The sequence below is a fragment of the Rhododendron vialii genome, chromosome 3a (assembly GCF_030253575.1).
Source record: "Rhododendron vialii isolate Sample 1 chromosome 3a, ASM3025357v1".
Lineage (NCBI taxonomy): Eukaryota > Viridiplantae > Streptophyta > Magnoliopsida > Ericales > Ericaceae > Rhododendron > Rhododendron vialii.
This window is the reverse complement of record NC_080559.1, coordinates 35,205,713-35,229,632: the sequence shown is the minus strand read 5'-3', so window position 1 is coordinate 35,229,632 and position 23,920 is coordinate 35,205,713. Positions and strand designations below refer to the sequence as shown.

Here is a 23,920-nt window from a genome sequence, read left to right as displayed (position 1 = left end):
GTCTTTATATTTGCTATTTTTGGGTGTGTTGGAGTACCTTGGAGTATGGAAAGATGTGTGAGGTCTCCCGGGTACGTGGGTACTCCCGGACACCTCTAGAGATTTTGGTGACTTTGTGTAGTGTTTGCCCCATTAGCTAATGTAGAAGGCATGTTATGATTTGTTAGTCTAGCATTTGGTTTAACATTCCTGGATGTTTATATGCTAATATGGGTTAACTTGTGGCTAGGTAACGAGCCGGTCTTTTAGGAGGTGCCGAAACCGTAAGTTTGGCATACTCCAGTCGAATGAAAGGTGAGTGTGTCTGATATGGTTCTTCTCAATAAGATATTGCCATGGTGGTATGTATATATCTTGCTAATGGTGTTTTAGCTTTCAATATGATTATTGATATGTAAATAATGCAGTGGAGGTGATTATATATCAATGATATCATGCTAATCGAGGTTTAGCTATTGATATGGATATATGTGGTGGAAATTTGTATACCATGCTATATGTTGTTTTAGCTAATGGTATGCATGCTTGTTGTATGTTGATTGTACCCGCGAAAGGATTGTGGAGTGAGTCACACCATATCGTGGGCCGTGCCGTCTAATTAACGGTGAATGGGAGTGTGGTGTGCGGGACACAATTCCTTGGGTACATGGGATGTGGCAGACGTGCCACTGTATGTTGGTGTTTATACATGTGGTTATACGATTGAGTACTTATGTTGAGTTTCGTGTGATTTACATTCATGCCGTTATTGTTATGTGGTTGTTTATTGAATAATATTGCTATGTTTGGCAGATGTGATGGTTATAACTAATGTACTCATATGGGTATTGCAGTTATGTTGGTGGTGAATATTCTTATTGATATTCTTTTGGGTATTGTGACATTTTATTGAGCATTTCTATATCTCACACACTCTGGCTTTCCTTTTTGGACTGCCAGGTAGCAGGTGGCTTAGAGTGGGTCCACTACTGGTCAACGCTTTGGAGAGTGCTGAGACTAGTCTCGGGTGATGTCGTTGGTTAGATTGTTGTGTAGCTGATTCGTCTAGAAGTTAACCTAAATGTTTGTAATTAATTGGAGCGAGGGATATTTATTATAACTTGTGAGTTGAGGTTTTGGGCGTTGAATTGGTTGTATTTTAAGTAAGAAGTCTTCCGCTAATTTGTATTCTGATTGGTTGTAGAGTGTGGTGTGGTCTATTGTGTGGAATTTCACGTGGCCGCGCTGACTCGGGCCCACTCTGGGTGCCGTTTGCGGGGCGAGGCGTGACAGGTTGGTATCAGAGCTAGTACGTTCTAGTCTCTGTGTTGAGAGTCGATTGGGAATTTTGGTAGTGGACCATAGGTTGTTGTTACTGTCGAGAAGGAGTTAGTGGGTGGCTATCGTGGGAGTATTTAATACTTAGCACTATGTTTGTTGTTGGTGGTTTGAGTTGTTAAAGCAGGTTATTGATATGGCTCAGTTCATGGAGCAGCAAATGGTAATTCTCCCATGGCAGATTGTGCTGGCACTGACGGTGTCTTATGTGGGCCGTGTTTTGTGTGTTAGAAGTAAAGGGATTGGAGGGTTCATGACGTTATGGAGAGTATGTGCTTATGCATGTCAAGGAACTCAGACTTTGTCGGATATGGTTATGAGGTATTTTCAATATTGAATTACGTTGGGTGTAAGTAACAGTAGATGTTGTGTTAAACTTATTTACTGTATTATCAATGCATAATATGCACTTGGTTGTATTGTTATGTAGTATGTCAATCTTGCTATATCGTAAGTTATCGTAAGTTGGCGGTGGGAAGATTCTTAAGAGTTTGAGAGGTACGCGCTAGAGATGGTTCATTTTGAATTTGGAAGGTTAGTGTCAAAGTTGTGGATTTTGTGGTGAATTTTGAAAGATATTAAAAAAAAAAGGGGTGTGTGTGTGTGTGTATGGCAGTAGCATGGCTTCATTGGTGTGTGATTGGGTACGTGTATGATTTGTGCATGCTAAGAGGATGATACTCACATAGAGATATATGTATTGCTAGAAAGTTTAAAATGATTGTTATCCGTTCATGGTGTGGAAAGTGTTAAATGTGTAAAAACTGAAAACTTTTGGAATGTGTTAAACGTGTGTAGAGAATGTTAAACTTTCTAAATGAAGTGGATTTATTGAGTATGTACACATCTAGTGTGGTAATATTCTGGGCATAACGCCTAAAGAAATGTTAAGGGGATATGAATACTTCTGTTTAGTTGAAAAGATCAAATATGGTGGAAGTTGAAAATCTTACAGATAGTGGTTTCGAGTTGCGTTGAGCTTGGTGTATTTGGTTATAACGTTACTTATGAAAATTTGAATAAGTAGTGAGTACGTATCTATGTACTACTTGCTTCTGGTTGTGTATGCGTACATGGCTAGTATGGTATTATGGATGTGGTATGTGGTATATCGTTGAAAAGTTAAAAGCACGTACGGAAGGGTTTTGTATTCTTTGGAAAATGTTAGAAACTACACTTGATAGTCTTAGAAAACAAATTCATATTTGGTGTTGGAAATGACCGAAATGAATGTATATGTATATGTGAAACATAATGGTTTAGTGTTACGTGAAGATGGTTTTATTGGTTCTATATGAACTAGTATGTGATTGTGGATATCTTTGGGGAGGAACTAGTATGTGATTGTGGATATCTTTGGGGAGATAGGTGTTGGTGAGTATTTCTATGTCTTATTTCATGTACAGATGAGTTGGAAAATTTTAGTGAGTTAGTTGTCAAATGTAGCGATAAGGAATGAGATGAGAAAATTTGGGGTATTAGTTGTTGGAGGTGGAGTAGGTAGGGGCGATAGTGTGTTTAATGGTTGAATTTGTGAGTTGAGAATCGCATGTTGGGCGAAAGAGATCAAACAGAAGGGGAAATCAGCTACAAATGGTAACTGTGAATGTCGGGATGCTACAAGGGTGAGCTATGGTTGGGATTGTTCGGTTAACAAGTTGAAATGATACAAGTCTGGGGAAATACAAATCAGGTCGGGATTGAGTTGTGTTGGGAGAATGGGCAATGCCTATAAGCAGTTGCAGTGGTCAGATGGGAAATGGGATAACTTCGCAGAAGTGAAACTGGAGCAGAGTGTTGGTGTTATTGAAAACCATTCTGAGAGAATGGAACAGGTATAACTTTATTGTTGTTTGATTTGATAACATGTTCATGCATTATGGCTTCGTGTCTAAGTCAGTCCAGTCGACTGGAGTGTCAGTGGTGTTGTGAGGAAATAAACAATGTGTCTATTAAATCACGACATGTCTTGCATATTGTCATATTCGCATGCCATCAATGATATATATGTTGTGGACTAACCTTGTTTTGAAGGGACATGTTACAACAGAACTGAGTTTGGATTTCTGGAACAGAATTCGGGAGTGGTGCTGGGTTGACAATGAGACGTGGAACATTGTTGAAATTTTGGTTGTGATGGAATGATGGAAAGGGCGTTGGGGTTTATGAGAGAATGCATACAGGAAGTAGATTAAGGGAAGCACAGGTGACTGTTACGGTCAGATGTGAAATTTTAAGTGATAGTTGAGCTACGATGGTAGTAAGTTTTGTAGTGTGTTGAGGATAGGAAGATTAGGTGGGTTGTTGATTCGTGTTAGTATGTGTTGGGTTGGAACGTATACTAGTATATACAAATTTCTTGAGGTGTTGTTTGTGTGTGATGGATGTGCTTGTTTGGTGTACCTAAGTGATAAAAAGGTTAGTGGACCATGATCATATAATATGCATATAATATTGTTTCAAGATCGATGTTTGTTGGTGTATCAAGTAGTGTGATTATGCTAATTGATAGTATGAGGTTAAAACTTAGTTTTCCTAGAAGGTCATACTCATGTTTTGAGAGTGTGTGGTGGTATGGGAGTCATGAGAGTTTATTAAGTTGGTACTGATGATGAGATTGCGTTATATTGATTTTAACGAGAGTTTGGGAGTTTTGGTTGGAATTTACCCTATTAAAGGATAAGCTTATAAATTTCCTACGGTGGAATTGTGTGAAATGATGAAAGTGGTTTTGGCATGTAGGTGTGTTGGGTACCGTGTTGTGTGTTAGTTGTTGTTGAGAGAAGTGATTGATAGGGCTGGTGCGAAGTATGAATTGTCCTTGCTAAGGAAGTTACTGGTGTTGGGATATGTGGAGCTTTGACAAGAGTTGGAGATTTGTTTTTGGTGGTGTTATTGAGTTTGAGGTTGGGTGTTGTGTGGTTGCTGAGTAATTTTGAGTGTATGCATGTTTGAGATTATTTTCTTTGAGGTGAGATTTCGGTAGAGGTTGGATTTATTCTTTTTGAAGTTTGGTTTTTGTTTACATGTGGATGAGTTGTGTAAGTTGGTGAAGGTGTTTGTTTTGGGGATGGTGTTGGTAACCTTGTGAGGTTGGTTTTTTGTTGACTTTGTGGCGGGTATTATTTCGGGGACGAAATATTCCAAGTGGGGGAGAGTTGTAACACCCGTCCCAGGATATTTAGGGTTTCGATTTAATTTTGAGGTTTGGGGTTTAATTTGTATTTGTTGGATTCTATGAGGGGCTTTGGTGTGATTTACATGGAGAATTGTTATTGGTTTGGAGCATAAGTTGAGAGGAGAGGTGACCACATGGGATTTCTTCCTAAGTGACTAAATAGTCATCAGGAGGATATTTCCTCATTCTGCCGACAGAGAGAGAGAGAGAGAGGGGGAGAGAAAGGGAGGAGGAGGTCTCGGCTAAGGGGAGGGAGGAAGGAGAGGTCCGTTTTCGACGATCCAACTCGGTGACAAGTAAGTTCTTGTACTCTAGAAGTGTAATCTATGTTTAATTTTATATTTGTGTGGTTAGATTCTCAATGGATTGAGTTTTGGAAGGAAATTGACAAAGTTCATGTTTTGGGTCAAATTCATGAGTTTTGGTAATCTGTCTTCTGAGGGCCCTTCTGCTAGGAATCAATTTTTGGTGTCTTCATAACTGTAAAAGTACGTTTCAATACGAAGATTTCGGTACCAAGATCATGCAAAACCGATAATCACACAATTAGTTATGAATTTTTGAATACTGGCTGTTTGCTGGATGTGCGATTCTGTGCGTAGCTGTCTTCTTTTAACTTTCTGGGTATGATGAACATTTTGGGTGGCTTTGGGTCTTTTACAGGAGCTGCATATTTAAGTTAAGAAGAGATTGGCGTTGGAATCAAGTAATTTGGCTAAGTATACAATTTTTGGTGAATTTCTAAAGCAGGGTTGGTTGACTGGGGCGAAAGTGGTTGCGAAACTGTTTTCTTTGGATTGTTGGGTTAATTTCCTCTCGTTTCTGAACCTGGGATTTTAACTGAGCGTAGGGCTTGTAGTGGTGCAACTTTGGGTGTTGGTTTCAATATTTTTGGGTTTAAGATGAAAGAGTTATGATTTTTCAATCAATTTTACTTATTCCCGCGTAGAATCTGGCAGCAGCGACAGACTTTGGTATAATGGCCATAACTCCTAGCTCGGGACTCAAAATGACACACCGTTTGTTTTGTTAGAAACTAGACACATAGAGCTTTCCAACGATACATCCCATGCATCATGGGTATGTCCGAGCGATAACAGATTTGCATCTAAAGTTGACCTAAATTCTGCCTTTGCACCAGTTTTTACTGTTTTGTTGCGTTGGGCTGTTTGGTTGAGATTGTACACTTATGGGTTTTTATATTTGATATATTTGGGTGTGTTGGAGTACCTTGGAGTATGGAAAAGATGTGTGAGGTCTCCCGGGTACGTGGGTACTCCCGGACACCTCTAGAGATTTTGGTGACTTTGTGTAATGTTTGCCTCATTAGCTAGTGTAGAAGGCATGTTATGATTTGTTAGTTTAGCTTTTGGTTTAACATTCCTAGATGTTCATATGCTAATATGGGTTAACTTGTGGCTGTGGTCACCTCTCCTCTCAACTTATGCTCCAAACCAATAACAATTCTCCATGTAAATCACACCAAAGCCCCTCATAGAATCCAACAAATACAAATTAAACCCCAAACCTCAAAATTAAATCGAAACCCTAAATATCCTGGGACGGGTGTTACAACTCTCCCCCACTTGGAATATTTCGTCCCCGAAATAATACCCGCCACAAAGTCAACAAAAAACCAACCTCACAAGGTTACCAACACCATCCCCAAAACAAACACCTTCACCAACTTACACAACTCATCCACATGTAAACAAAAACCAAACTTCAAAAAGAATAAATCCAACCTCTACCGAAATCTCACCTCAAAGAAAATAATCTCAAACATGCATACACTCAAAATTACTCAGCAACCACACAACACCCAACCTCAAACTCAATAACACCACCAAAAACAAATCTCCAACTCTTGTCAAAGCTCCACATATCCCAACACCAGTAACTTCCTTAGCAAGGACAATTCATACTTCGCACCAGCCCTATCAATCACTTCTCTCAACAACAACTAACACACAACACGGTACCCAACACACCTACATGCCAAAACCACTTTCATCATTTCACACAATTCCACCGTAGGAAATTTATAAGCTTATCCTTTAATAGGGTAAATTCCAACCAAAACTCCCAAACTCTCGTTAAAATCAATATAACGCAATCTCAACATCAGCACCAACTTAATAAACTCTCATGACTCCCATACCACCACACACTCTCAAAACATGAGTATGACCTTTCAGGAAAACTAAGTTTTAACCTCATACTATCAATTAGCATAATCACACTACTTGATACACCAACAAACATCGATCTTCAAACAATATTATATGTATATTATATGATCATGGTCCATAAACCATTTTATCACTTAGGTACACCAAACAAACACATCCATCACACACAAACAACACCTCAAGAAATTTGTATATACTAGTATACGATCCATCCCAACACATACTAACACGAATCAACAACCCACCTAATCTTCCTAACCTTCAACTCATCACAAAACTTACTACCATCGTATCTCAACTATCACTTAAAATTTCACATCTGACCGTAACAATCACCTATGCTTCACTTAATCTACTTCCTCTATGCATTTCCTCATAAACCCCAACGCCCTTTCCATCATTCCATCACAACCAAAATTTCAACACTGTTCCACGTCTCATTGTCAACCCAGTGCCACTCCCGAATTCTGTTCCAGAAATCCAAACTCAGTTCTGTTGTAACATGTCCCTTCAAAACAAGGTTAGTCCACAACATATATATCATTGATGGCATGCGAATATGACAATATGCAAGACATGTCGTGATTTAATAGACACATTGTTTATTTCCTCACAACACCACTGACACTCCAGTCGACTGGACTGACTTAGACACGAAGCCATAATGCATGAACATGTTATCAAATCAAACAACAATAAAGTTATACCTGTTCCATTCTCTCAGAATGGTTTTCAATAACACCAACACTCTGCTCCAGTTTCACTTCTGCGAAGTTATCCCATTTCCCATCTGACCACTGCAACTGCTTATAGGCATTGCCCATTCTCCCAACACAACTCAATCCCGACCTGATTTGTATTTCCCCAGACTTGTATCATTTCAACTTGTTAACCGAACAATCCCAACCATAGCTCACCCTTGTAGCATCCCGACATTCACAGTTACCATTTGTAGCTGATTTCCCCTTCTGTTTGATCTCTTTCGCCCAACATGCGATTCTCAACTCACAAATTCAACCATTAAACACACTATCACCCTTACCTACTCCACCTCCAACAACTAATACCCCAATTTTCTCATCTCATTCCTTATCGCTACATTCGACAACTAACTCACTAAAGTTTTCCAACTCATCTGTACATGAAATAAGACATAGAAATACTCACCAACACTTATCTCCCCAAAGATAACCACAATCACATACTAGTTCATATAGAACCAATAAAACCATCTTCACGTAACACTAAACCATTATGTTTCACATATACATATACATTCATTTCGGTCATTTCCAACACCAAATATGAATTTATTTTCTATGACTATCAAATGTAGTTTCTAACATTTTCCAAAGAATACAAAACCCTTCCGTACGTGCTTTTAACTTTTCAACGATATACCACATATCACATCCATAATACCATACTAGCCATGTACACATACACAACCAGATGCAAGTAGTATATAGATACATACTCACTACTTATTCAAATTTTTCATAAGTAATCGTTATAACCAAATACACCAAGCTCAACGCAACACGAAACCACTATCTGTAAGATTTTTAACTTCCACCGTATTTGATCTTTTCAACTAAACAGAAGTATTCATACCGCCTTAACATTTCTTTAGGCGTTATGCCCAGAATATTACCACACTAGATGTGTACATACTCAAGTTATCCACTTCATTTAGAAAGTTTAACATTCTCTACACACGTTTAACACATTCCAAAAGTTTTCAGTTTTTACACATTTAACACTTTCCACACCATGAACGGATAACAATCATTTTAAACTTCTAGCAATACATATATCTCTATGTGAGTATCATCCTCTTAGCATGCACAAATCATACACGTACCCAATCACACACCAATGAAGCCATGCTACTGCCATACACACACACACACACCCCTTTTTTTTTTAATATCTTTCAAAATTCACCACAAAATCCACAACTTTGACACTAACCTTCCAAATTCAAAATGAACCATCTCTAGCGCGTACCTCTCAAACTCTTAAGAATCTTCCCACCGCCAACTTACGATAACTTACGATATAGCAAGATTGACATACTACATAACAATACAACCAAGTGCATATTATGCATTGATAATACAGTAAATAAGTTTAACACAACATCTACTGTTACTTACACCCAACGTAATTCAATATTGAAAATACCTCATAACCATATCCGACAAAGTCTGAGTTCCTTGACATGCATAAGCACATACTCTCCATAACGTCATGAACCCTCCAATCCCTTTACTTCTAACACACAAAACACGGCCCACATAAGACACCGTCAGTGCCAGCACAATCTGCCATGGGAGAATTACCATTTGCTGCTCCATGAACTGAGCCATATCAATAACCTGCTTTAACAACTCAAACCACCAACAACAAACATAGTGCTAAGTATTAAATACTCCCACGATAGCCACCCACTAACTCCTTCTCGACAGTAACAACAACCTATGGTCCACTACCAAAATTCCCAATCGACTCTCAACACAGAGACTAGAACGTACTAGCTCTGATACCAACCTGTCACGCCTCGCCCCGCAAACGGCACCCAGAGTGGGCCCGAGTCAGCGCGGCTACGTGAAATTCCACACAATAGACCACACCACACTCTACAACCAATCAGAATACAAATTAGCGGAAGACTTCTTACTTAAAATACAACCAATTCAACGCCCAAAACCTCAACTCACAAGTTATAATAAATATCCCTCGCTCCAATTAATTACAAACATTTAGGTTAACTTCTAGGGGAAATCAGCTACAAATGGTAACTGTGAATGTCGGGATGCTACAAGGGTGAGCTATGGTTGGGATTGTTCGGTTAACAAGTTGAAATGATACAAGTCTGGGGAAATACAAATCAGGTCGGGATTGAGTTGTGTTGGGAGAATGGGCAATGCCTATAAGCAGTTGCAGTGGTCAGATGGGAAATGGGATAACTTCGCAGAAGTGAAACTGGAGCAGAGTGTTGGTGTTATTGAAAACCATTCTGAGAGAATGGAACAGGTATAACTTTATTGTTGTTTGATTTGATAACATGTTCATGCATTATGGCTTCGTGTCTAAGTCAGTCCAGTCGACTGGAGTGTCAGTGGTGTTGTGAGGAAATAGACAATGTGTCTATTAAATCACGACATGTCTTGCATATTGTCATATTCGCATGCCATCAATGATATATATGTTGTGGACTAACCTTGTTTTGAAGTTTCCTAAGTGACTAAATAGCCATCAGATTCTTCCCAATTCTGCCGACTCCCAATTCTGCCGACATAGCGAGAGAGAGAGGGGGAGAGAAAGGGAGGAGGAGGTCACGGCTAAGGGGAGGGAGGAAGGAGAGGTCCGGTTTCGACGATCCAACTCGGTGACAAGTAAGTTCTTGTACTCTAGAAGTGTAATCCATGTTTAATTTCATGTTTGTGTGGCTAGATTCTCCATGGATTGAGTTTTGAAAGGAAATCGACAAAGTTCATGTTTTGGGTCAAATTCGTGGGTTTTGGTAATCTGTCTTTTGGGGGCCCTTTTGCTAGGAATCAATTTTTGGTGTCTTCATAACTGTCAAAGTACGTTTCAATACGAAGATTTCGGTACCAAGATCATGCAAAACCGATAATCACACAATTAGTTATGAATCTTTGAATACTGGCTGTTTGCTGGATGTGCGATTCTGTGCGTGGCTGTCTTCTTTTAACTTTCTGGGCATGATGAACATTTTGGGTGGCTTTGGGTCTTTTATAGGAGCTGCATATTTAAGTTAAGAAGAGATTGGCGTTGGAATCAAGTAATTTGGTTTAGTATACAATTTTTGGTGAATTTCTAAAGCAGGGTTGGTTGACTGGGGCGAAAATGGTTGCAAATCGGTTTTTCTTTTGATTGTTGGGTTAACCTCCTCTCGTTTCTGAACCTGGGATTTTAACTGAGTGCAGGGCTTGTAGTGGTGCAACTTTTGGTGTTGGTTTCAATACTTTTGGGTTTAAGATGAAAGAGTTATGATTTTTCAATCAATTTTACTTATTCCCGCGTAGAATCTGACAGCACCGACGGACTTTGGTATAATGGCCATAACTCCTAGCTCGGGACTCGAAATGACACACCGTTTGTTTTGTTAGAAACTAGACACATAGAGCTTTCCAACGATACGTCCCATGCATCATGGGTATGTCCGAGCGATAACAGATTTGCATTTAAAGTTGACCTAAATTCTGCCTTTGCACCAGTTTTTACTGTTATGTTGAAGCTATAATCGTAAGGCCGTAGTTAGGTTACCCGAACTCTGTTTTTGATGTATGACCTATGGATTCAAAGAAGAAGAAGTCTACTTTTCAATGGTTTAAGTGTCGCCCTGGAATTCATGTTGTTTAATTAGATATGGCCAAAATAAGACAGGCTGGTTGTGGTTGTCGTTCCTGTTTTGGGAGTTTTGTTGCGTTGGTCTGTTTGGTTGAGATTGTACAGTTGTGGGTCTTTATATTTGATATTTTTGGGTGTGTTGGAGTACCTTGGAGTATGGAAAAGATGTGTGAGGTCTCCCGGGTACGTGGGTACTCCCGGACACCTCTAGAGATTTTGGTGACTTTGTGTAATGTTTGCCCCATTAGCTAGTGTAGAAGGCATGTTATGATTTGTTAGTCTAGCTTTTGGTTTAACATTCCTAGATGTTCATATGCTAATATGGGTTAACTTGTGGCTAGGTAACGAGCCGGTCTTTTAGGAGGTGCCGAAACCGTAAGTTTGGCATACTCCAGTCGAATGAAAGGTGAGTGTGTCTGATATGGTTCTTCTCAATAAGATATTGCTATGGTGGTATGTATATATCTTGCTAATGGTATTTTAGCTTTCAATATGATTATCGATATGTAAATAATGCGGTGGAGGTGATTATATATCAATGATATCATGCTAATCGAGGTTTAGCTATTGATATGGATATATGTGGTCGAAATTGTATATCATGCTATATATTGTTTAGCTAATGGTATGCATGCTTGTTGTATGTTGATTGTACCCGCGAAAGGATTGTGGAGTGAGTCACACCATATCGTGGGCCATGTCGTCTAATTAACGGTGAATGGGAGTGTGGTGTGCGGGACACAATTCCTTGGGTACATGGGATGTGGCAGACGTGCCACTGTATGTTGGTGTTTATACATGTGGTTATACGATTGAGTACCTATGTTGAGTTTTGTGTGATTTACATTCATGCCGTTATTGTTATGTGGTTGTTTATTGAATAATATTGCTATGTTTGGAGAATGTGGTGGTTATGATTATTGATATTCTTTTGGGTATCGTGACATTTTATTGAGCATTTCTATATCTCACACACTCTGGTTTTCCTTTTTGGACTGCCAGGTAGCAGGTGGCTTAGAGTGGGTCCACTACTGGTCAACGCTTTGGAGAGTGCTAGACTAGCGTCGGGTGATGTCTTTGGTTAGATTGTTGCGTAGCTGATTCGTCTAGAAGCTAACCTAAAAGTTATGTAATTAATTGGAGAGAGGGATATTTATTATAACTCGAGAGTTGAGGTTTTGGGCGTTGACTTGGTTGTATTTTAAGTGAGAAGTCTTCCGCTAATTTGTATTCTGATTGGTTGTAGAGTGTGGTGTGGTCTATTGTGTGGAATGCCACGTGGCCGCGCTGACTCGGGCCCACTCTGGGTGCCGTTTGCGGGGCGGGGCGTGACAGCTTGGTATCACGCCCCGCCCGCAAACGACACCCAAAGTGGGCCCGAGTCGGCGCGGCCACGTGGCGTTCCACACAAAAGACCACACCACACTCTACAACCAATCAGAATACAACTTAGCGGAAGACTTCTCACTTAAAATACAACCAAGTCAACGCCAAAACCTCAACTCACAAGTTATAAAAAATATCCCTCTCTCCAATTAATTACAAAACATGTAGTTAACTTCTAGACGAATCAGCTACACAACAATCTAACCAAGGACATCACCCAACACGAGTCTCAGCACTCTCCAAGGCGTTGACCAGTAGTGGACCCACTCTAAGCCACCTGCTACCTGGCAGTCCAAAAAGGAAAGCCAGAGTGTGTGAGATATAGAAATGCTCAATAAAATGTCACAATACCCAAAAGAATATCAATAAGAATATTCACCACCAACATAACTGCAATACCCATATGAGTACATTAGTTATAACCACCACATCTGCCAAAACATAGCAATATTATTCAATAAACAACCACATAACAATAACGGCATGAATGTAAATCACACGAAACTCAACATAAGTACTCAATCGTATAACCACATGTATAAACACCAACATACAGTGGCACGTCTGCCACATCCCATGTACCCAAGGAATTGTGTCCCGCACACCACACTCCCATTCACCGTTAATTAGACGGCACGGCCCACGATATGGTGTGACTCACTCCACAATCCTTTCGCGGGTACAATCAACATACAACAAGCATGCATACCATTAGCTAAAACAACATATAGCATGGTAGACAAATTTCCATCACATATATCCATATCAATAGCTAAACCTCGATTAGCATGATATCATTGATATATAATCACCTCCACTGCATTATTTACATATCAATAATCATATTGAAAGCTAAAACACCATTAGCAAGATATATACATACCACCATAGCAATATCTTATTGAGAAGAACCATATCAGACATACTCACCTTTCATTCGACTGGAGTATGCCAAACTTACGGTTTCGGCACCTCCTAAAAGACCGGCTCGTTACCTAGCCACAAGTTAACCCATATTAGCATATGAACATCTAGGAATGTTAAACCAAATGCTAGACTAACAAATCATAACATGCCTTCTACATTAGCTAATGGGCAAACACTACACAAAGTCACCAAAATCTCTAGAGGTGTCCGGGAGTACCCACGTATCCGGGAGACCTCATACATCTTTTCCATACTCCAAGGTACTCCAACACACCCAAATATATCAAATATAAAGACCCATAAGTGTACAATCTCAACCAAACAGCCCAACGCAACAAAACAGTAAAAACTGGTGCAAAGGCAGAATTTATGTCAACTTTAGATGCAAATCTGTTATCGCTCGGACATACCCATGATGCATGGGATGTATCGTTGGAAAGCTCTATGTGTCTAGTTTCTAACAAAACAAACGGTGTGTCATTTTGAGTCCCGAGCTAGGAGTTATGGCCATTATACCAAAGTCTGTCGCTGCTGCCAGATTCTACACGGGAATAAGTAAAATTGATTGAAAAATCATAACTCTTTCATCCTAAACCCAAAAATATTGAAACCAACACCCAAAGTTGCACCACTACAAGCCCTACGCTCAGTTAAAATCCCAGGTTCAGAAACGAGAGGAAATTAACCCAACAATCCAAAGAAAACAGTTTCGCAACCATTTTCGCACCTATCACCCAACCCAGCCTTAGAAATTCACCAAAAATTGTATACTTAACCAAATTACTTGATTCCAACGCCAATCTCTTCTTAACTTAAATATGCAGCTCCTGTAAAAGACCCAAAGCCACCCAAAATGTTCATCATGCCCAGGAAGTTAAAAGAAGACAGCCACGCACAAAATCGCACATCCAGCAAACAGCCAGTATTCAAAAATTCATAACTAATTGTGTGATTATTGGTTTTGCATGATCTTGGTACCGAAATCTTCGTATTGAAACGTACTTTTACAGTTATGAAGACACCAAAAATTGATTCCTAACAGAAAGGCCCCCAAAAGGCAGATTACCAGAACCCACGAAATTTGACCCAAAACCAAGAACTTTGTCAATTTCCTTCCAAAACTCAATCCATTGAGAATCTAACCACACAAATATAAAATTAAACATAGATTACACTTCTAGAGTACAAGAACTTACTTGTCACCGAGTTGGATCGTCGAAAACGGACCTCTCCTTCCTCCCTCCCCTTAGCCGAGACCTCCTCCTCCCTTTCTCTCCCCCTCTCTCTCTCTCTCTATGTCGGCAGAATGAGGAAATATCCTCCTGATGACTATTTAGTCACTTAGGAAGAAATCCCATATGGTCACCTCTCCTCTCAACTTATGCTCCAAACCAATAACAATTCTCCATGTAAATCACACCAAAGCCCCTCATAGAATCCAACAAATACAAATTAAACCCTAAACCTCAAAATTAAATCGAAACCCTAAATATCCTGGGACGGGTGTTACAACTCTCCCCCACTTGGAATATTTCGTCCCCGAAATAATACCCGCCACAAAGTCAACAAAAACCAACCTCACAAAGTTACCAACACCATCCCCAAAACAAACACCTTCACCAACTTACACAACTCATCCACATGTAAACAAAAACCAAACTTCAAAAAGAATAAATCCAACCTCTACCGAAATCTCACCTCAAAGAAAATAATCTCAAACATGCATACACTCAAAATTACTCAGCAACCACACAACACCCAACCTCAAACTCAATAACACCACCAAAAACAATGCATAATATGCACTTGGTTGTATTGTTATGTAGTATGTCAATCTTGCTATATCGTAAGTTATCGTAAGTTGGCGGTGGGAAGATTCTTAAGAGTTTGAGAGGTACGCGCTAGAGATGGTTCATTTTGAATTTGGAAGGTTAGTGTCAAAGTTGTGGGTTTTGTGGTGAATTTTGAAAGATATTGAAAAAAAAAAAAGGGGGTGTGTGTGTGTGTGTATGGCAGTAGCATGGCTTTTTGGTGTGGAATGTCACGTGGTCGCGTCGACTCGGGGCCACATTGGGTGCCGTTTGCGGGGCGGGGCGTGACAGCTTGGTATCAGAGCTAGTACGATCTAGTCTCTGTGTTGAGAGTCGATTGGGGGTTTGGTAGTGGACCATATGGTGTTGTGTCTGTCGAGTACGTGTCCGTATTTAATACTTAGCACTATGTTGTTGGTGGTGGTTTGAATTGTTGAAACAGGTTATTGATATGGCTCAGTTCATGGAGCAGCAAATGGTAATTATTCCATGGCAGATTGTGCTGGCACTGGCAGTGTCTTATATGGGCTGTGTTCTATGTGTTGGAAGTAAATGGACTGAATGGTTCATGGCATTGTGGAGAGTATGTGCTAATGCGTGCCAAGGAGCCCAGGCTTTGCTGGATATGGTGATAGGTATTTTCAATATTGAATGACGTCGGGTGTAGGTAACAGTAGATGTATGGTTAAACTTAATCACTTTGTTATGAATGCTTAAGGTGTAGTTAAAGTAATTATATGTTTTGTCCGTATGCATTATCTTTTGAAAGGTGCTGCACATATCAAGGTGTTATGAAGTTGTGTAGTTAGCGATTTATGATGATTGTGTTGCTAGAATTGGTCATGGGACAAGACTGTTTGGGTAACCTTATAGTTTGGTTGTCACTAGTGTGAGGTTGGTGGTTCTAATTTCGGGGACGAAATTTCCTAAGAGGGGGAGGGTGTAACATCTATTTATCTTTGAGGTGCTTAAATGTTATATTTAATAACTTAAGGGCTAAAGTGCAATTTTCTTCCAAAGTGTGGTGCATGTGTGCCGTGTGTTTTGTTTGGTGAGGTGTGTGTGATTCATTGAAACAAAAGGAAAGAAAAAAAACAAACCCAAAGGAAGTTCTGATTTCTACGTTAGAGAGAGAGAGAGAGAGAGAGAGAGAGAGCAGCGTGGAGAAGCGGTGGAAGAAGGAGAAGAGAAAGGGGAAGTGAGAGCTAGGTTGAATTGGAAACTTTGTAAGGTAATTCATGATCTTCTTTACTTGAATTTATGATTTTGTTGTTCAATTCCCTACCTGGCATCTAGTTAGAGGTGAATTGAATTCATGGGAGAAGGGTTTTAGAGGTTGGATTTATTCTTTTTGAAGTTTGGTTTTTGTTTACATGTGGATGAGTTGTGTAAGTTGGTGAAGGTGTTTGTTTTGGGGATGGTGTTGGTAACCTTGTGAGGTTGGTTTTTTGTTGACTTTGTGGCGGGTATTATTTCGGGGACGAAATATTCCAAGTGGGGGAGAGTTGTAACACCCGTCCCAGGATATTTAGGGTTTCGATTTAATTTTGAGGTTTGGGGTTTAATTTGTATTTGTTGGATTCTATGAGGGGCTTTGGTGTGATTTACATGGAGAATTGTTATTGGTTTGGAGCATAAGTTGAGAGGAGAGGTGACCACATGGGATTTCTTCCTAAGTGACTAAATAGTCATCAGGAGGATATTTCCTCATTCTGCCGACAGAGAGAGAGAGAGAGAGGGGGAGAGAAAGGGAGGAGGAGGTCTCGGCTAAGGGGAGGGAGGAAGGAGAGGTCCGTTTTCGACGATCCAACTCGGTGACAAGTAAGTTCTTGTACTCTAGAAGTGTAATCTATGTTTAATTTTATATTTGTGTGGTTAGATTCTCAATGGATTGAGTTTTGGAAGGAAATTGACAAAGTTCTTGGTTTTGGGTCAAATTTCGTGGGTTCTGGTAATCTGCCTTTTGGGGGCCTTTCTGTTAGGAATCAATTTTTGATGTCTTCATAACTGTAAAAGTACGTTTCAATACGAAGATTTCGGTACCAAGATCATGCAAAACCAATAATCACACAATTAGTTATGAATTTTTGAATACTGGCTGTTTGCTGGATGTGCGATTTTGTGCGTGGCTGTCTTCTTTTAACTTCCTGGGCATGATGAACATTTTGGGTGGCTTTGGGTCTTTTACAGGTTGGTATCAGAGCTAGTACGTTCTAGTCTCTGTGTTGAGAGTCGATTGGGAATTTTGGTAGTGGACCATAGGTTGTTGTTACTGTCGAGAAGGAGTTAGTGGGTGGCTATCGTGGGAGTATTTAATACTTAGCACTATGTTTGTTGTTGGTGGTTTGAGTTGTTAAAGCAGGTTATTGATATGGCTCAGTTCATGGAGCAGCAAATGGTAATTCTCCCATGGCAGATTGTGCTGGCACTGACGGTGTCTCATGTGGGCCGTGTTTTGTGTGTTAGAAGTAAAGGGATTGGAGGGTTCATGACGTTATGGAGAGTATGTGCTTATGCATGTCAAGGAACTCAGACTTTGTCGGATATGGTTATGAGGTATTTTCAATATTGAATTACGTTGGGTGTAAGTAACAGTAGATGTTGTGTTAAACTTATTTACTGTATTATCAATGCATAATATGCACTTGGTTGTATTGTTATGTAGTATGTCAATCTTGCTATATCGTAAGTTATCGTAAGTTGGCGGTGGGAAGATTCTTAAGAGTTTGAGAGGTACACGCTAGAGATGGTTCATTTCGAAAATGGTTGCGAAACTGTTTTCTTTGGATTGTTGGGTTAATTTCCTCTCGTTTCTGAACCTGGGATTTTAACTGAGCGTAGGGCTTGTAGTGGTGCAACTTTGGGTGTTGGTTTCAATATTTTTGGGTTTAAGATGAAAGAATTATGATTTTTCAATCAATTTTACTTATTCCCGTGTAGAATCTGGCAGCAGCGACAGACTTTGGTATAATGGCCATAACTCCTAGCTCGGGACTCAAAATGACACACCGTTTGTTTTGTTAGAAACTAGACACATAGAGCTTTCCAACGATACATCCCATGCATCATGGGTATGTCCGAGCGATAACAGATTTGCATCTAAAGTTGACCTAAACTCTGCCTTTGCACCAGTTTTTACTGTTTTGTTGCGTTGGGCTGTTTGGTTGAGATTGTACACTAATGGGTCTTTATATTTGCTATTTTTGGGTGTGTTGGAGTACCTTGGAGTATGGAAAGATGTGTGAGGTCTCCCGGGTACGTGGGTACTCCCGGACACCTCTAGAGATTTTGGTGACTTTGTGTAGTGTTTGCCCCATTAGCTAATGTAGAAGGCATGTTATGATTTGTTAGTCTAGCATTTGGTTTAACATTCCTGGATGTTTATATGCTAATATGGGTTAACTTGTGGCTAGGTAACGAGCCGGTCTTTTAGGAGGTGCCGAAACCGTAAGTTTGGCATACTCCAGTCGAATGAAAGGTGAGTGTGTCTGATATGGTTCTTCTCAATAAGATATTGCCATGGTGGTATGTATATATCTTGCTAATGGTGTTTTAGCTTTCAATATGATTATTGATATGTAAATAATGCAGTGGAGGTGATTATATATCAATGATATCATGCTAATCGAGGTTTAGCTATTGATATGGATATATGTGGTGGAAATTTGTATACCATGCTATATGTTGTTTTAGCTAATGGTATGCATGCTTGTTGTATGTTGATTGTACCCGCGAAAGGATTGTGGAGTGAGTCACACCATATCGTGGGCCGTGCCGTCTAATTAACGGTGAATGGGAGTGTGGTGTGCGGGACACAATTCCTTGGGTACATGGGATGTGGCAGACGTGCCACTGTATGTTGGTGTTTATACATGTGGTTATACGATTGAGTACTTATGTTGAGTTTCGTGTGATTTACATTCATGCCGTTATTGTTATGTGGTTGTTTATTGAATAATATTGCTATGTTTGGCAGATGTGATGGTTATAACTAATGTACTCATATGGGTATTGCAGTTATGTTGGTGGTGAATATTCTTATTGATATTCTTTTGGGTATTGTGACATTTTATTGAGCATTTCTATATCTCACACACTCTGGCTTTCCTTTTTGGACTGCCAGGTAGCAGGTGGCTTAGAGTGGGTCCACTACTGGTCAACGCTTTGGAGAGTGCTGAGACTAGTCTCGGGTGATGTCGTTGGTTAGATTGTTGTGTAGCTGATTCGTCTAGAAGTTAACCTAAATGTTTGTAATTAATTGGAGCGAGGGATATTTATTATAACTTGTGAGTTGAGGTTTTGGGCGTTGAATTGGTTGTATTTTAAGTAAGAAGTCTTCCGCTAATTTGTATTCTGATTGGTTGTAGAGTGTGGTGTGGTCTATTGTGTGGAATTTCACGTGGCCGCGCTGACTCGGGCCCACTCTGGGTGCCGTTTGCGGGGCGGGGCGTGACAGGTAAAATTGATTGAAAAATCATAATTCTTTCATCTTAAACCCAAAAATATTGAAACCAACACCCAAAGTTGCACCACTACAAGCCCTACGCTCAGTTAAAATCCCAGGTTCAGAAACGAGAGGAAATTAACCCAACAATCCAAAGAAAACAGTTTCGCAACCATTTTCGCACCTATCACCCAACCCAGCCTTAGAAATTCACCAAAAATTGTATACTTAACCAAATTACTTGATTCCAACGCCAATCTCTTCTTAACTTAAATATGCAGCTCCTGTAAAAGACCCAAAGCCACCCAAAATGTTCATCATGCCCAGGAAGTTAAAAGAAGACAGCCACGCACAAAATCGCACATCCAGCAAACAGCCAGTATTCAAAAATTCATAACTAATTGTGTGATTATTGGTTTTGCATGATCTTGGTACCGAAATCTTCGTATTGAAACGTACTTTTACAGTTATGAAGACATCAAAAATTGATTCCTAACAGGTCGAACACTAAAACGTGCCAACAAAGCTCCATTGCTCCCCAATAAAAACTCCACCCCCATCTGTTTCAACTCAGTAAATACAGAAACTCTTGAACACTGTATACAAGTCAACCTTCCTGTTGTCTTTCGACTTAACGCATCAGCCACCACGTTTGCCTTTCCTGGATGATAATGAATTGAACAGTCATAGTCCTTTATTAACTCCATCCATCGCCGTTGCCTCAAATTCAATTCCTTCTGCGTGAATAAATATCGTAGACTTTGATGATCACTATAGATCTCACACGATACTCCATACAAATAATGCCTCCATAATTTGAGAGCGAATACCACAGCTGCTAACTCCAAGTCATGAGTAGGATAATTGTGTTCGTGAGTTTTTAACTGTCTCGACGCATAGGCAATAACCTTACCCCGCTGCATCAAAACGCAACCCAAACCCTGTAATGAAGCATCGGTGTAGACTACAAAGTCATTCGTACCAACCGGAATCGTTAAAACCGGTGCTGATACTAACCGTTTCTTCAACTCAAGGAAACTGCTCTCACACTCATCAGACCACAAGAACTTGACATCCTTTCTAGTCAAAGTTGTGGGTTTTGTGGTGAATTTTGAAAGATATTGAAAAAAAAAAAAGGGGGTGTGTGTGTGTGTGTATGGCAGTAGCATGGCTTCATTGGTGTGTGATTGGGTACGTGTATGATTTGTGCATGCTAAGAGGATGATACTCACATAGAGATATATGTATTGCTAGAAGTTTAAAATGATTGTTATCCGTTCATGGTGTGGAAAGTGTTAAATGTGTAAAAACTGAAAACTTTTGGAATGTGTTAAACGTGTGTAGAGAATGTTAAACTTTCTAAATGAAGTGGATTTATTGGGTATGTACACATCTAGTGTGGTAATATTCTGGGCATAACGCCTAAAGAAATGTTAAGGGGATATGAATACTTCTGTTTAGTTGAAAAGATCAAATACGGTGGAAGTTAAAAATCTTACAGATAGTGTTTTGTGTGTTAGAAGTAAAGGGATTGGAGGGTTCATGACGTTATGGAGAGTATGTGCTTATGCATGTCAAGGAACTCAGACTTTGTCGGATATGGTTATGAGGTATTATTTCGGGGACGAAATATTCCAAGTGGGGGAGAGTTGTAACACCCGTCCCAGGATATTTAGGGTTTCGATTTAATTTTGAGGTTTAGGGTTTAATTTGTATTTGTTGGATTCTATGAGGGGCTTTGGTGTGATTTACATGGAGAATTGTTATTGGTTTGGAGCATAAGTTGAGAGGAGAGGTGACCATATGGGATTTCTTCCTAAGTGACTAAATAGTCATCAGGAGGATATTTCCTCATTCTGCCGACATAGAGAGAGAGAGAGAGGGGGAGAGAAAGGGAGGAGGAGGTCTCGGCTAAGGGGAGGGAGGAAGGAGAGGTCCGTTTTCGACGATCCAACTCGGTGACAAGTAAGTTCTTGTACTCTAGAAGTGTAATCTATGTTTAATTTTATATTTGTGTGGTTAGATTCTCAATGGATTGAGTTTTGGAAGGAAATTGACAAAGTTCTTGGTTTTGGGTCAAATTTCGTGGGTTCTGGTAATCTGCCTTTTGGGGGCCTTTCTGTTAGGAATCAATTTTTGGTGTCTTCATAACTGTAAAAGTACGTTTCAATACGAAGATTTCGGTACCAAGATCATGCAAAACCAATAATCACACAATTAGTTATGAATTTTTGAATACTGGCTGTTTGCTGGATGTGCGATTTTGTGCGTGGCTGTCTTCTTTTAACTTTCTGGGCATGATGAACATTTTGGGTGGCTTTGGGTCTTTTACAGGAGCTGCATATTTAAGTTAAGAAGAGATTGGCGTTGGAATCAAGTAATTTGGTTAAGTATACAATTTTTGGTGAATTTCTAAGGCTGGGTTGGTTGATAGGTGCGAAAATGGTTGCGAAACTGTTTTCTTTGGATTGTTGGGTTAATTTCCTCTCGTTTCTGAACCTGGGATTTTAACTGAGCGTAGGGCTTGTAGTGGTGCAACTTTGGGTGTTGGTTTCAATATTTTTGGGTTTAGGATGAAAGAGTTATGATTTTTCAATCAATTTTACTTATTCCCGTGTAGAATCTGGCAGCAGCGACAGACTTTGGTATAATGGCCATAACTCCTAGCTCGGGACTCAAAATGACACACCGTTTGTTTTGTTAGAAACTAGACACATAGAGCTTTCCAACGATACATCCCATGCATCATGGGTATGTCCGAGCGATAACAGATTTGCATCTAAAGTTGACATAAATTCTGCCTTTGCACCAGTTTTTACTGTTTTGTTGCGTTGGGCTGTTTGGTTGAGATTGTACACTTATGGGTCTTTATATTTGATATATTTGGGTGTGTTGGAGTACCTTGGAGTATGGAAAAGATGTATGAGGTCTCCCGGATACGTGGGTACTCCCGGACACCTCTAGAGATTTTGGTGACTTTGTGTAGTGTTTGCCCATTAGCTAATGTAGAAGGCATGTTATGATTTGTTAGTCTAGCATTTGGTTTAACATTCCTAGATGTTCATATGCTAATATGGGTTAACTTGTGGCTAGGTAACGAGCCGGTCTTTTAGGAGGTGCCGAAACCGTAAGTTTGGCATACTCCAGTCGAATGAAAGGTGAGTATGTCTGATATGGTTCTTCTCAATAAGATATTGCTATGGTGGTATGTATATATCTTGCTAATGGTGTTTTAGCTTTCAATATGATTATTGATATGTAAATAATGCAGTGGAGGTGATTATATATCAATGATATCATGCTAATCGAGGTTTAGCTATTGATATGGATATATGTGATGGAAATTTGTCTACCATGCTATATGTTGTTTTAGCTAATGGTATGCATGCTTGTTGTATGTTGATTGTACCCGCGAAAGGATTGTGGAGTGAGTCACACCATATCGTGGGCCGTGCCGTCTAATTAACGGTGAATGGGAGTGTGGTGTGCGGGACACAATTCCTTGGGTACATGGGATGTGGCAGACGTGCCACTGTATGTTGGTGTTTATACATGTGGTTATACGATTGAGTACTTATGTTGAGTTTCGTGTGATTTACATTCATGCCGTTATTGTTATGTGGTTGTTTATTGAATAATATTGCTATGTTTTGGCAGATGTGGTGGTTATAACTAATGTACTCATATGGGTATTGCAGTTATGTTGGTGGTGAATATTCTTATTGATATTCTTTTGGGTATTGTGACATTTTATTGAGCATTTCTATATCTCACACACTCTGGCTTTCCTTTTTGGACTGCCAGGTAGCAGGTGGCTTAGAGTGGGTCCACTACTGGTCAACGCCTTGGAGAGTGCTGAGACTCGTGTTGGGTGATGTCCTTGGTTAGATTGTTGTGTAGCTGATTCGTCTAGAAGTTAACTACATGTTTTGTAATTAATTGGAGAGAGGGATATTTTTTATAACTTGTGAGTTGAGGTTTTGGCGTTGACTTGGTTGTATTTTAAGTGAGAAGTCTTCCGCTAAGTTGTATTCTGATTGGTTGTAGAGTGTGGTGTGGTTGGTGTATTTGGTTATAACGATTACTTATGAAAAATTTGAATAAGTAGTGAGTATGTATCTATATACTACTTGCATCTGGTTGTGTATGTGTACATGGCTAGTATGGTATTATGGTTGTGATATGTGGTATATCGTTGAAAAGTTAAAAGCACGTACGGAAGGGTTTTGTATTCTTTGGAAAATGTTAGAAACTACATTTGATAGTCATAGAAAATAAATTCATA

The 23,920-nt window shown here is 39.7% G+C and overlaps 4 long non-coding RNA genes across 7 annotated transcripts; 3 read left to right on the top strand and 1 right to left on the bottom strand.

The window, feature by feature from the left end:
* Positions 1–77: 77 nt before the first annotated feature.
* On the top strand, positions 78–1,170 carry LOC131320864 (uncharacterized). The gene is made up of 2 exons (XR_009198384.1): positions 78–294; positions 940–1,170. It is a non-coding gene; the product is annotated as an uncharacterized LOC131320864 (long non-coding RNA).
* A 6,976-nt stretch (positions 1,171–8,146) lies between these two features.
* LOC131320860 (uncharacterized) lies at positions 8,147–15,162 on the bottom strand. Of its 2 annotated transcripts, XR_009198379.1 has the most exons (4): positions 14,577–15,162; positions 13,384–13,448; positions 12,484–12,737; positions 8,147–8,217 (listed from the first exon to the last, which is right to left on the bottom strand). It is a non-coding gene; the product is annotated as an uncharacterized LOC131320860 (long non-coding RNA). The 2 variants fall into 2 exon arrangements; XR_009198380.1 differs by lacking the exon at positions 8,147–8,217 and having other exon boundaries at positions 12,517–13,448.
* Positions 9,968–19,545, top strand: LOC131320856 (uncharacterized). Of its 3 annotated transcripts, none has more exons than XR_009198373.1 (3): positions 9,968–10,088; positions 11,409–11,473; positions 18,605–19,545. It is a non-coding gene; the product is annotated as an uncharacterized LOC131320856 (long non-coding RNA). The 3 variants fall into 3 exon arrangements; XR_009198372.1 differs by lacking the exons at positions 9,968–10,088; positions 11,409–11,473 and adding an exon at positions 16,654–17,012 and having other exon boundaries at positions 18,605–18,669; positions 19,315–19,545; XR_009198374.1 differs by lacking the exons at positions 9,968–10,088; positions 11,409–11,473 and adding an exon at positions 16,901–17,012.
* A 1,798-nt stretch (positions 19,546–21,343) lies between these two features.
* LOC131320862 (uncharacterized) lies at positions 21,344–23,669 on the top strand. Its single transcript, XR_009198382.1, has 3 exons — positions 21,344–21,600; positions 22,729–22,793; positions 23,440–23,669. It is a non-coding gene; the product is annotated as an uncharacterized LOC131320862 (long non-coding RNA).
* The last annotated feature ends 251 nt before the right edge of the window (positions 23,670–23,920 follow it).